Genomic DNA, 13,391 nt, shown 5'->3' with positions numbered 1-13,391 from the left:
GTTTGTCAAAGTGCCCGCTGCTGTTCATTCGATGGCGAAGTCCTCTATAGTTAGGGCATTTGCAAGCACCCAAACTGCTCCTGATGATCAACTGATAGTGCCCAATAGAAGGGACCTGCTCCGCCATTATGGATGACGAGTTTTGATGTTGTTGCTCCCACGACGGGAAACTGAACATAACATCAATAGTGGGCGTACCGTCTTCGTTCCCCTCTTGGGGACGAATGTTTTTTTCCTTAGGAATAGTTCCTTTCTTTGGCGTGGGCTGTTTCTGCTTGCTTGTCTTGGCGGAAGGGCGTTAAGCTCTCCTCCTTGTTGGTCCTCTATGGGTGACTGGTTTACACACCCCTTCTGGCTGCTATTCTCGGCATCATCGTCAGGAGTTTCTTAATTTTTCTAGGGACATCCATTCATCTTTTTTCTTCTTTCGTTGTCACCCATTGCTTTCTTGATAGGCATTTTTCTTCTTAGTTTTTCCTTTCCTCTTCTGAAATGTCTAATTCTTGCTTCTCGTATGTCTTTGCTTCCTTGTCCTCTTATATTTAATCCTCTCCATCCCACCGTAAGGCCACCAATTTGTGGCATGATTGTGGCAATAATTTAATAAATGGTGGGATACGGGGAATTAAACGATTGTTGCATCGTAAAGAGGATTTATTATTCAAGTTCATGTTCACATAAACATTAGTAGAAATATTCTTCAAAGTGAATGAACGAATCTCTTTCATGACATAGTCAATGGAACTCTAAATCTCTCTAATTATATAACATAGGAAATATAAGTCTCTCGCTTTCTTTTAAATTACTGGAAAAGTTTACTGTAAAATGCTCATAAATATAGATAACATTGAATCACCTCGAGAGTTACAGACACTGTCGGGGAGAACGGACTTAGAAGGGAAACGGTGAAAATACATTGTTGAGTGTCGACGCTAGCCATGGCTGAGATAGGCCTACCAATGGCAGATGGGCCTACTATGGGCTGCTCACTCACTACTTTAACTCGAGCAATAACTAACAGCTTCCCAGCTGTTCATATTGCACGCACATTGGGGGATGGGTAGCGGTGGTAGGTGATGAAACCACATCCAGCTGGTTTTCACTCACTTTACGTCCCCTCTCCCCTGTGTACCTGTTGTCATGGAAACTGATTCAGTACACATGTGTTTGGATCAGCAGATCTCTAACAATGAGAGGAAATTGGTCCAAATTAATTTCCACACTACCCAGGAGCAGGAAGATGAGGTCACAGGTCGGTAACCGACTGCCCTGCAATCGTGCTGACCTACTATGCATTTTTGGCAAAAAAAAAAAATGTATTTTTTTCTTTAATAGCTCCCATACTAATAACTTAATCAGAATGGTACTTTGACACGTCACTCTATAGACCTCCCAGAAACTTAATGCATTGGCGTTTACTCTTGTCATAATAAAGTGAATCGGGTATGTAAAGCAATTCGAATACCTACACTCCCCCGTCCCTCCCCTCTCCCTCCCTCACCCTGTCTAGACGATCTTCCTATCCTTCCTGTAACCCTTTTAACTAGTCTCTCCGGCGTCGCTTACTCCACCTTTTCTGTAAACTGTTATATTTGTTAATAACTGATAGAATTGATATGTTGGATTTTTATCATAATCATTAATAACATATGATATTGTTGTATTTCGTGAACGTGTATAAGGAGACCATAAAATTTAGCCTATATTTCCAACTTAATGAACCTGCCCTTAAAACTTTTGTACTGGTATTCAAGGAAAGACCACAAGTTATAACAGTAACAGTTGTTTATTCCTCCGTAATGGGTTTCAACCTGTAATATTGGTGTAGCCATAATAAACAGAATATGAATTTGGGCAATCACCACTGTCATTTCAATATTAAATTACTGTAAAATACACACAGTCCAAATACAACATTGCCTTACCAATAGGAATAATTCTTATTTGAGATTCACCTAAATTAAATTTACATACAATGTGACAACATTTATAAATCAACCAATAATTACTCACATCGATGGCCCCACTATATAATCACCTTGAATCCCAGTAGTCAGTAGTTGCCTACTTTCCGCCACCACAAATCCTCTGTTAGTTTTCCGTCACTGTACACCCAGCTACAAAACCGGTGTCGCCTGGCCAGTCTTGACTTGGAGAGATCGCCCCTCTTGCCCTGAAAGGTGGCCGACGTTAAACAACCGAGACATCGTTAGGATGGTTCGAATGTGAGGAGGGAAATTACCGATATCACTCAAAGAAATGCGACGAAGAGAGAGAACTTTTTTATTCTTTTAAGAAATGTAATCTAATATTATTTCGAAACTAATTCATCAAAAGATTTTATCATAACTTTTTATGTGAATTTTCCTATCCTATTTCTATATAAAATTTTCTTGAATAATATTGGAACTGACTATTCATATTAATATTCATAACATGGAAATATCCTTCATTTGCATTTTCTTAAGCAATTCCTCTCTCTCTCTCTCTCTCTCTCTCTCTCTCTCTCTCTCTCTCTCTCTCTCTCTCTCTCTCTCTCTCTCTCTCTCCACATACATACACACTGTAGCCTATGCATTATATGTAGGGGCTAATAATGTATCGTTTCAAATACCACCTATTGGGTCACCAATCATCAATAAGTGGCCTTTGTTAAAAATTTCGAAGGTAATGAGGTTTAAAGGTTTTGTTGTTGATTTCAGTGTTTTCCTTTGATTTCGATCTTGAGCCACGTAGCTCGGTGTAGTTGTGGTCAGCTTTTGTCACGGGCTACTTTGCTCCGGCCCTCCTGGAGAAAATGGTATTATTTGTTATATCAATTATATTAGTTTAAGGTTGGAGATTTAAAATGCATCATCAGTTAACATAATCTATATTGTTTCAGAAGTGATTGATGAAAGTAAAATATGTGAAATGACATGCAATGAGAGTTCATTGGTGCATTATTATAGTGATGATGTGGTATATAGGATGTAGGGTATAACAGATTAAACTATCAAGACATTGTTTACTCAAATTATCTGGTTTGGCGTCAATAACCTCAGATGTCAGGATGACAAAAAAATCTTAATCAATCAATCAATTAATCAAATTATCTGGGCAAGTCGCTCACTTCCAAGCGAACCCCCTTCCCTGGTGACGATTGCTCAATGCCCAAAGGCAAAATGAAATATTTCCTTAGCATTGCGTATTCGTATTATTACGATTTTATTTCTCGTTTCATGTCCTGATGTCCAACACCTTAAAAGTGTTCCCCGGTAAGATCTTCAAGAAATCCAATACTCTCGATATTTGTTCAATCAGTCTTTCGCATATTTACTTCGTTATTTATAGCTTTTATATAATTTTAAACACCAGGAAAGCAATCTGTATGAAATATTGTCATCTTAGTATTTTGTTTTTCATTTACTAAAAAACTTCCACCAGAAGGATTTCATCATAACTGTGAGACCTTTAAACCTCAAACATGTGGGGATGGGGATAGAAGGATATAACCACGTGGGGGTTAAAGATGATGGTAGAGAGGTGGCAATTGGGTGATCTTAATATATGGCTTGACGAGGTTTGCTTATTAACATTTATGAAGCGATGATGATGATGGTAATACCCCTATTGATAACATTTAATATTAATGATTCTAACTCGCAATGAAAACGGGCATATATAGTTCTAACATTGTTTTTAGGTGGTCACTGAACATCTTTGGAACAAGGGAATCTTCACCCGAAAGAAATACAATTACAACACTAACTTGAAAGTAGTTAGCGGTCTTGTGTGATCCTTGGGAACATCCAAATAATATAAAATATTAGATACAGGTAATATATATATATATATATATATATATATATATATATATATATATATATATATATATATATATATATACATATATATATATATATATATATATATATATATATATATATATATATATATATATATATTATATATATATATATAATACAGAGAGAGAGAGAGAGAGAGAGAGAGAGAGAGAGAGAGAGAGAGAGAGAGAGAGAGAGAGAAAGAGAGAGAGAGAAAGTGTTACAAGGATTTTGGATGTCTAAAAGACTTTTTAGTTCATTCGCAGAGACTCCATTTGCTCTTTGGTAGAGCGATTTGGTTTAGGCATTTCGAGAGTTCTTATGATCTTATCTAACTTATTCTAGAGAGAGAGAGAGAGAGAGAGAGAGAGAGAGAGAGAGAGAGAGAGAGAGAGCAGCTACTTGAATAATGGAAACAAAGGATATATCATTCCGACGTATATGAATTGGAATAGTCAGATCCCACAATATTTAAGGTCTTCCATATAAAAATGTAATAAGGAATTAAAATATATCGGTGTGATTATATTTTTCGATAAGTATTTTCGAAAACGATTGCATTTCTTAAAAGAATAAGAGATAAGACCTCTGTATCTCTTTCATATATATATATATATATATATATATATATATATATATATATATATATATATATATATATATATATATATATATATATACATATATATATATATATATATATATATATATATATATATATATATATATATATATATATATATATAATACAGAGAGAGAGAGAGAGAGAGAGAGAGAGAGAGAGAGAGAGAGAGAGAGAGAGAGAGAGAGAGAAAGTGTTACAAGGATTTTGGATGTCTAAAAGACTTTTTAGTTCATTCGCAGACACTCCATTTGCTCTTTGGTAGAGCGATTTGGTTTAGGCATTTCGAGAGTTCTTATGATCTTATCTAACTTATTCTAGAGAGAGAGAGAGAGAGAGAGAGAGAGAGAGAGAGAGAGAGAGAGAGAGAGAGAGAGCAGCTGCTTGAATAATGGAAACAAAGGATATATCATTCCGACGTATATGAATTGGAATAGTCAGATCCCACAATATTTAAGGTCTTCCATATAAAAATGTAATAAGGAATTAAAATATATCGGTGTGATTATATTTTTCGATAAGTATTTTCGAAAACGATTGCATTTCTTAAAAGAATAAGAGATAAGACCTCTGTATCTCTTTCATATATATATATATATATATATATATATATATATATATATATATATATATATATATATATATATATATATATATATATATATATATGTATATATATATATATATATATATATATACATATATATATATATATATATACAGGTGGATGTAAAAGGGAGCTAGTGAGGGTTGAAGAGCTAATATAACCGGGGGTAAAAAGTAAATATCAGGAAAGGTTGAAAATGGCATATGACGAGGTGAGAGTAAGAGAAACTGGTAATTTAGAGGAGGAGTGAAAGTTAGCAAAAGAAAATTTTGTTGGGATTGCAAGTGATGTATGTGGCAAGAAGGTTGTTGGAGGCAGCATGAGGAAGGGCAGTGAATTTTGGAATGAAGGAGTGAAGGTAAAAGTGGAAGAGAAAAAGAGGGCTTTTGAAGAATGGCTGCAGAGTAATAGTATAGAGAAGTATGAAAAATATAGAGAGAAAAAGGTGGAAGTAAAGCGCAAGGTACGTGAGGCAAAGAGGGCAGCTGACCTGAGGTGGGGTCAGGGACTGGGTCAGTCATATGAAGAGAATAAGAAGAAGTTTTGGAAAGAAGTGAAGAGAGTAAGGAAGGCCGGCGCAAGAATTGAAGAGACAGTGAAAGATGGAAATGGAAGGTTGTTAAAAGGAGAGGAGGCAAAGAAAAGGTGGGTGGAATATTTTGAAAGTTTGCTGAATGTTGAGGATAATAGGGAGGCAGATATAATTGCTGTTCCAGGTGTTGAGGTGCCAGTGATGGGAGATGAGAATGAGAGAGAGATTACAATAGAGGAAGTGAGGAGAGCACTAGATGAAACGAGAGTAGGAAAAGCATCTGGTATGGATGGTGTGAAAGCTGAGATGTTGAAGGAAGGGGGTGTGACTGTACTTGAATGGTTGGTGAGATTGTTTAATGTGTGTTTTGTGTTGTCAATGGTACCAGTAGATTGGGTCTGTGCATGTATTGTATCACTATATAAGGGTAAGGGAGATGTGCATGAGTGTTGTAATTCAAGAGGTATTAGTTTGTTGAGTGTAGTTGGAAAAGTGTATGGTAGAGTACTGATTAATAGGATTAAGGATAAAACAGAGAATGCAATCTTGGAAGTACAGGGTGGTTTTAGAAGAGGTAGGGGTTGTATGAATCAGATTTTTACAGTTAGGCAGATATGCGAGAAATATTTAGCAAAAGGTAAGGAGGTGTATGTTGCGTTTATGGACCTGGAGAAAGCATATGATAGAGTTGATAGGGAAGCAATGTGGAATGTGATGAGGTTATTTGGAGTTAGTGGAAGGTTGTTGCAAGCAGTGAAAAGTTTCTACAAAGGTAGTAAAGCATGTGTTAGAATAGGAAATGAAGTGAGCGATTGGTTTCCGGTGAGAGTGGGGCTGAGACAGGGATGTGTGATGTCGCCGTGGTTGTTTAACTTGTATGTTGATGGAGTGGTGAGAGAGGTGAATGCTCGAGTGCTTGGACGAGGATTAAAACTGGTAGGCGAGAATGATCATGAATGGGAGGTAAATCAGTTGTTGTTTGCGGATGATACTGTACTGGTAGCAGACACAGAAGAGAAGCTTGACCGACTAGTGACAGAATTTGGAAGGGTGTGTGAGAGAAGGAAGTTGAGAGTTAATGTGGGTAAGAGTAAGGCTATGAGATGTACGAGAAGGGAAGGTGGTGCAAGGTTGAATGTCATGTTGAATGGAGAGTTACTTGAGGAGGTGGATCAGTTTAAGTACTTGGGGTCTGTTGTTGCAGCAAATGGTGGAGTGGAAGCAGATGTAGGCCAGAGAGTGAATGAAGGTTGCAAAGTGTTGGGGGCAGTTAAGGGAGTAGTAAAAAATAGAGGGTTCGGCATGAATGTAAAGAGAGTTCTATATGAGAAAGTGATTGTACCAACTGTGATGTATGGATCGGAGTTGTGGGGAATGAAAGTGATGGAGAGACAGAAATTGAATGTGTTTGAGATGAAGTGTCTGAGGAGTATGGCTGGTGTATCTCGAGTAGATAGGGTTAGGAACGAAGTGGTGAGGGTGAGAACGGGTGTAAGAAATGAGTTAGCGGCTAAAGTGGATATGAAAGTGTTGAGGTGGTTTGGCCATGTTGAGAGAATGGAAAATGGCTGTCTGCTAAAGAAGGTGATGAATGCAAGAGTTGATGGGAGAAGTACAAGAGGAAGGCCAAGGTTTGGGTGGATGGATGGTGTGAAGAAAGCTCTGGGTGATAGGAGGATAGATGTGAGAGAGGCAAGAGAGCGTGCTAGAAATAGGAATGAATGGCGAGCGATTGTGACGCAGTTCCGGTAGGCCCTGCTGCTTCTTCCGGTGCCTTAGATGACCGCGGAGGTAGCAGCAGTAGGGGACTCAGCAGTATGAAGCTTCATCTGTGGTGGAAATGTGGGAGGTTGGGCTGTGGCACCCTAGCAGTACCAGCTGAACTCGGCTGAGTCCCTGGTTAGGCTGAAGGAACGTAGAGAGTAGAGGTCCCCTTTTTTGTTTTGTTTCTTGTTGATGTCGGCTACCCCCCAAAGTTGGGGGAAGTGCCTTTGGTATATGGATGGATGGATATATATACAGTATATATATATATATATATATATATATATATATATATATATATATATATATATATATATATATATATACATATATATATATATATATATATATATATATATATATATATATATATACTGTATATATACAGTATATATATATACATATACAGTATATATATATATATATATATATATATATATATATATATATATATATACTGTATATACAGTATATATATATATATATATATATATATATATATATATATATATATATATATATATATGTATATATATATATATATATATATATATATATATATATATATATATCCATATATATATATATATATATATATATATATATATATATATATATATATATATATATATATATATATATATATATATACAAGTTTATTACAAGTCTACGTTACATATTGTCGAATTCAGGAATCTGTTCTTAGACTTGGAAGCAACCCTTCTACACTATGAGAGCTGATTAGTGAGTTTGCAACGCGTGGTTATTTATCATGAATATATATCAATAACAACGTGTTGCAAACACTAATCAGCTATCATAATGGAGATGAGTTTATTCCAAATCTAAGAATAGATTCCTGAATTCGACAGGAATATGTACGGTAGACTTGTAATAAACTTGTATTTGTCTTGAAAGCATGGTTGGTTACAGTATGCAAGCATGGTTGCGGCTACTGTAAGAGGCATATGTTCGAATTTATGCCCAGCCAGAAGCTGTTATCATAAATGAATTTCTAGTGGATATTCATTCCCAAAGATAGGATGCGATTTTAAATGCCATTGTGGTTGATATTTACATTAATTAAAATTCAAAGTGTTAGTTATTTGTATATATATATATATATATATATATATATATATATATATATATATATATATATATATATATATATATATACTTGCCAAGTTACAACCCTATTTTCGTCCAATCTATCGGAGTCCAGACATGGATGGCTATATAAGAAAGGTCTGGGACTCGCTGACGGGTGTTGAAGTAACAGGATCCTACATGGTGAGGATCAACTGGCTGAAGTGGGGTCATTTCATTCATAAAAAATACCTGAAGTATATGCTCCATTTAATTGTAGGACCTCTTTGGCCCACATTTTGAGGCTCCTTACCTCTAGCATCAGGGGCTTTTTGACCTCTTATTTTGAGGTTCCTTACTTCTAGCATTTGAGGTCTTTGACCTCTATTTTGAGGTGCCTTATCTCTAGCATTAGGGGGTTTTTTTACCTCTATTTTAGGTGCTTTAACTTCAGCTTTATGACCTCTATATTTTTAAGTGCCTTATCTCTAGCATTATGAGCTTTTTACCTCTACATCTAGGTGCCTTTAGGGGCTTTTTGACCTCCTATTTTGCGGTGCCTTATCTCTAGCTTTAGGGTCTTTTTACCTCTATTTTTAGGGGTCTTAATTTTAGATTTAGGGGCTTTATGACCTCTATTTTTAGATGCCTTATCTATAGCATTAGGGGCTTTTCTACCTCTATTTTAAGGTGCCTTATCTATGGTATTAGGGTCTTTTTTACCTCTATTTTTAGGTGCTCTATCTCTAATATAAGGAGCTTTTTTACCTCTATTTTTATGCGCCTTATCTCTAGCATTAGGGCTTTTTGACCTCTGTTTTGAGGTGCCTTATCTCTAGCGCTAGGGATTTTATGACCTCTATTTTAAGGTACCTTTTCTCGAGCGTTAGGGGCTTTTAGACTTGCGATTTTAGATGCCAGGTGCCTTATCTCTAGCATTAGGGGATTTTTTTACCTATATCTTGAGGTCCCTTAACTTTAGCTTTAGTGGATTTATGACCTTCGATCAAAGGGATTAACCGGTGATGAAGTGTGGGACAAAAGTAGATGGAGAACGCTGGCCATAAACATCGACACCACATAAAAGTGGGAAAAGATGCAGACAAAGAAGAAGAAGAAGATGACCTCTATTTTTAGATGCCTTATCTCTAGCATTAGGGGCTTTTTGACCTCTGATTTTGAGATGCCTTATCTCTAGCCTCTAGCATTAGGGGCTTTCTGGCATTATTTTGAGGTGCCTTATCTCTAGCATTAGTGGTATTTTGACCTATAGTTTGAAGTGCCTTGTCTCTAACATTAGGAGCTTTTTTACCTCTATTTCAAGGTACTTTATCTCTAGTGTTAGAGTCTTTTTTTTTTACCTCCATTTTAAGGTGCATTACTTCTAGCATTAGAGACTCTTTGACCTCTATTTCTAGTTGCCTTATTTATAGCTTTAATGGTTTTTTGAACTCTATTTTTAGGAGCCTTATCTATAGCATTAGGGGCTTTTTGACCTCGATTTTGAGGTGCATTACTTCTAGCATTAGAGGCTCTTTGATCTCTATTTCAGGTGCCTTAATTATAGCATTAGGTTTTTTTTTACCTCTATTTTGAGCTGCATTACCTCTAGCATTACAGTCTCTTTGACCTCTATATTTAGGTGCCTTATTTATAGCATTTGATGCTTTTTGACCTCGATTTTGAGGTGCATAAGAGGCTCTTTGAACTCTATTTTTAGGAGCCTTATATTTAGCATTAAGGACTTTTTGACCTCTATTTGTAGGAGCCTGATATATAGCATTTGGGGCTATTTGACCTCGATTTTGAGGTGCATTACTTCTAGCATTAGAGGATCTTTGACCTCTCTTTTTGGTACCTTATTTATAGCATTAGGAGCTTTTTTACCTCTATTTTCAGGAGCCTTATATATAGCATTAAGGGCTTTTCTATCTCGATTTTGAGGTCCATTACTTGTAGCATTAGTGGCTCTCTGACCTCTATTTTTAGGTGCTTTATATATAACATTAGGGGCTTTTTGACCTCGATTTTGAGGTGCATTACTTGTAGCTTTAGAGGCTCTTTGACCTCTATTTTTAGGTGCCTTATTTATAACATTAGGGGCTTTTTGGCCTCGATTTTGAGGTGCATTACCTCTAGCATTAGAGGCTCTTTAACCTCTATTTTTAGGTGCCTTAATTATAGCATTAAGGGCTTTTTTACCTCGATTTTGAGGTACATTGCCTCTAGCATTAGAGGCTTTTTGACCTCTCTTTTTAGGTGCCTTATTTATATCATTAGGGGCTTTTTGACCTCGATTTTGAGGTGCATTGGTTGTAGCATTAGAGGCTCTTTGACCTCTATCTTTAGGTGCCTTATTTATAGCACTAGGGGCTTTTTTACCTCGATTTTGAGGTGCATTACTTCTAGCATTAGAGACTCTTTGACCTTTCTTTTTAGGTGCCTTATTTATAGCATTAGGGTTTTTTTTTTTACCTCGATTTTGAGGTGCATTATTTCTAGCTTTAGAGGCTCTTTGACCTCTATTTTAGGTGCCTTATTTGTAGCATTAAAGGCTCTTTGCCCCCTATTTTAGGAGCCTTATCTATAGCATTAGGGGCTTTTTGACCTCTATTCTGAGGTGCATTACTTGTAGCATTAGTGGCTCTTTGACCTCTATTTTTAGGTGCCTTATTTATAGCATTGGGGGCTTTTTTACCTCGATTTTTAGGTGCCTTATTTATAGCAATAGGGGCCTTTTGACCTCGATTTTGAGGTGCACTATTTATAGCGTTAGAGGCTCTTTTACCTCTATTTTTAGGTGCCTTATTTATAGCATTAGGGCCTTTTTTACCTCTATTTTTATGTGCCTTATTTCTAGCATTATGGTTTTTTCACCTCTATTTTGAGGTGCCTTATTTCTAGCATTGAGGGATTTTTTACCTCTATTTTGAGGTGCCTTATTTCAAGTATTAAGGGGTTTTTACCTCTATTTTGAGGTACTTTATCTCTCGTATTACGGGCTTTTTTACCTTTATTTCAAGGTGACTTACCTCTAGCATGAAAGGCTATTTTACGTCTTCATTTAAAAGCTCTTCGTTGCTCTTCTCTTCTGTCTGTTCTAGTTTTTCATGACCTTTAGGTTTTTGGTCTCCTTTGATATTTCAACTTCCAGTTTCCTTAGTTCGTCACTTTCCTTCCTGATTTGATCGTATTCTTTCCTAGCTTGTCAGTTGCCTTATAGATTTCAAGAGACATTTCAGTACCGTGTGTCTTCCTTTCGTCAGATTCCTCAGGGAAATCGATGGCATCCATGTCTTTGTCCATCAGGGCGATATGTAAAGACAGGGATGCTATAAATTTTCTCTGCATACGTCATAACGCTAAAGCAAACGATGAGCAACACAATATATTTACCAATACGATCTGGATATGTCCTTTCTTCAATGTCGAATTTTGGAACTATCCTGTTGAAGAACCGCAGGGCGCTTACCGTTCAGTTGAACCATTCTGTCTCCGTCCTTATTTCCTTAGTTCCAATGGTCTCCAAAAGTCCAATCAAAGGATCATTCAAGGCGCGTATATTATGTTCTTCAAAGTTCGACAACTTCTGCAGCAACCACCAGAACCAGCTGTAGATGAAGGTGTTCCGAAGAGCCTCCTGTTGATTCTGTAGTTGTAATACACAATTCTCACAGTCAGCTTCCTATTCCAAAAATAGCCACTAACAATGTTCACTGCGTTGCATGCTTGGTTTGAAAAAAAAAAAAAAAGAGATCAGGTCTTCAGAAGTCATTTGAATCTCGGGGCGGAGCCGTTCAGAACTGCTCCGTGAAGATTCTGTACTGGAGTCATGTCGAACTCAATGCTAATTTTACGGCTGTGTCTTCTGAAGCCTTTTGAAGATCCAAAAAAATTTTCTTCAGGTGCCGTTCAGGGAGCTTCAGGAAGAATCTGTTCTGAAGTCATTCCGAACTCCATGCTAAGTCTACGGCTGTTTCTTCTGAAAGCATTTGGAAATCCGGGAAAGTTTTCTTCCCCAGCCGTTCAGAGATTCTCTTCTAGGGTCATTCAGAACACCATGCTAAGTCTATGGCCATTTCTTCGGAAGCCATTCGGAGATCCGTGAAGATTTTCTTCCGAAGCCGTTTAGGACTCGCGAAAAAACTCTTCTTTCGTTTCAATAAACCCATAATAATAATAATAATAATAATAATAATAATAATAATAATAATAATAATAATAATAATAATAAACTACATGATTTGATTTATGGATTTGAGTCTGAAAGTTCTAAAGTCGTTCAACGCTTGGATTTGCATTTTGAAGGAAAAGTTAAGAAACTGAATAGGAAAATGAAAAGATGATTAATACTATAATTTATTAATTTCATTATTAAGTAACGCCTGCAGCGGGCTCGGCGATTGAACTCGGGCGAAGGGTAATTGACGTTTTCAGCAAACCGCATTGAAATAACCGAAGGCTTCGACTTATTTTTTCAGGTTTGAGATTTAAAACAACCCATTTTCGGTTCGCATCCATATCAGAGCCGTTCGAAACAGAGAAAATACGTCTCGGAAAAACGCATTTCACGAGTACTTTTCTGAGGAATTTATTTAAGATGATCAATAATGATGTAATATTCACATGATTTTTCCAATGGAATTATTACTTTCTAGATTTTTTTCGAAGGCGATGGATGTTACTATGCGTATATGTTATGTTGCTACCAATGGTTTATATATTCACAGACACACACACACACACACACACACACATATATATATACATATATATATATATATATATATATATATATATATATATATATATATATATATATATATATATATATATATATATATATATATATATATATATATCTATATTATCTCCTCCTACCCCTATTGACGCAAAGGGTCTCGGTTAGATTTCATTAGTCGTCCCTATCTTGAGCTTTTAATTCAATAC

This window comes from Palaemon carinicauda, chromosome 1 (assembly GCF_036898095.1).
Source record: "Palaemon carinicauda isolate YSFRI2023 chromosome 1, ASM3689809v2, whole genome shotgun sequence".
In the NCBI taxonomy this organism is placed as follows: domain Eukaryota; kingdom Metazoa; phylum Arthropoda; class Malacostraca; order Decapoda; family Palaemonidae; genus Palaemon; species Palaemon carinicauda.
The sequence above is the reverse complement of the archived record's forward strand: the minus strand, read 5'-3'. Positions refer to the sequence as shown.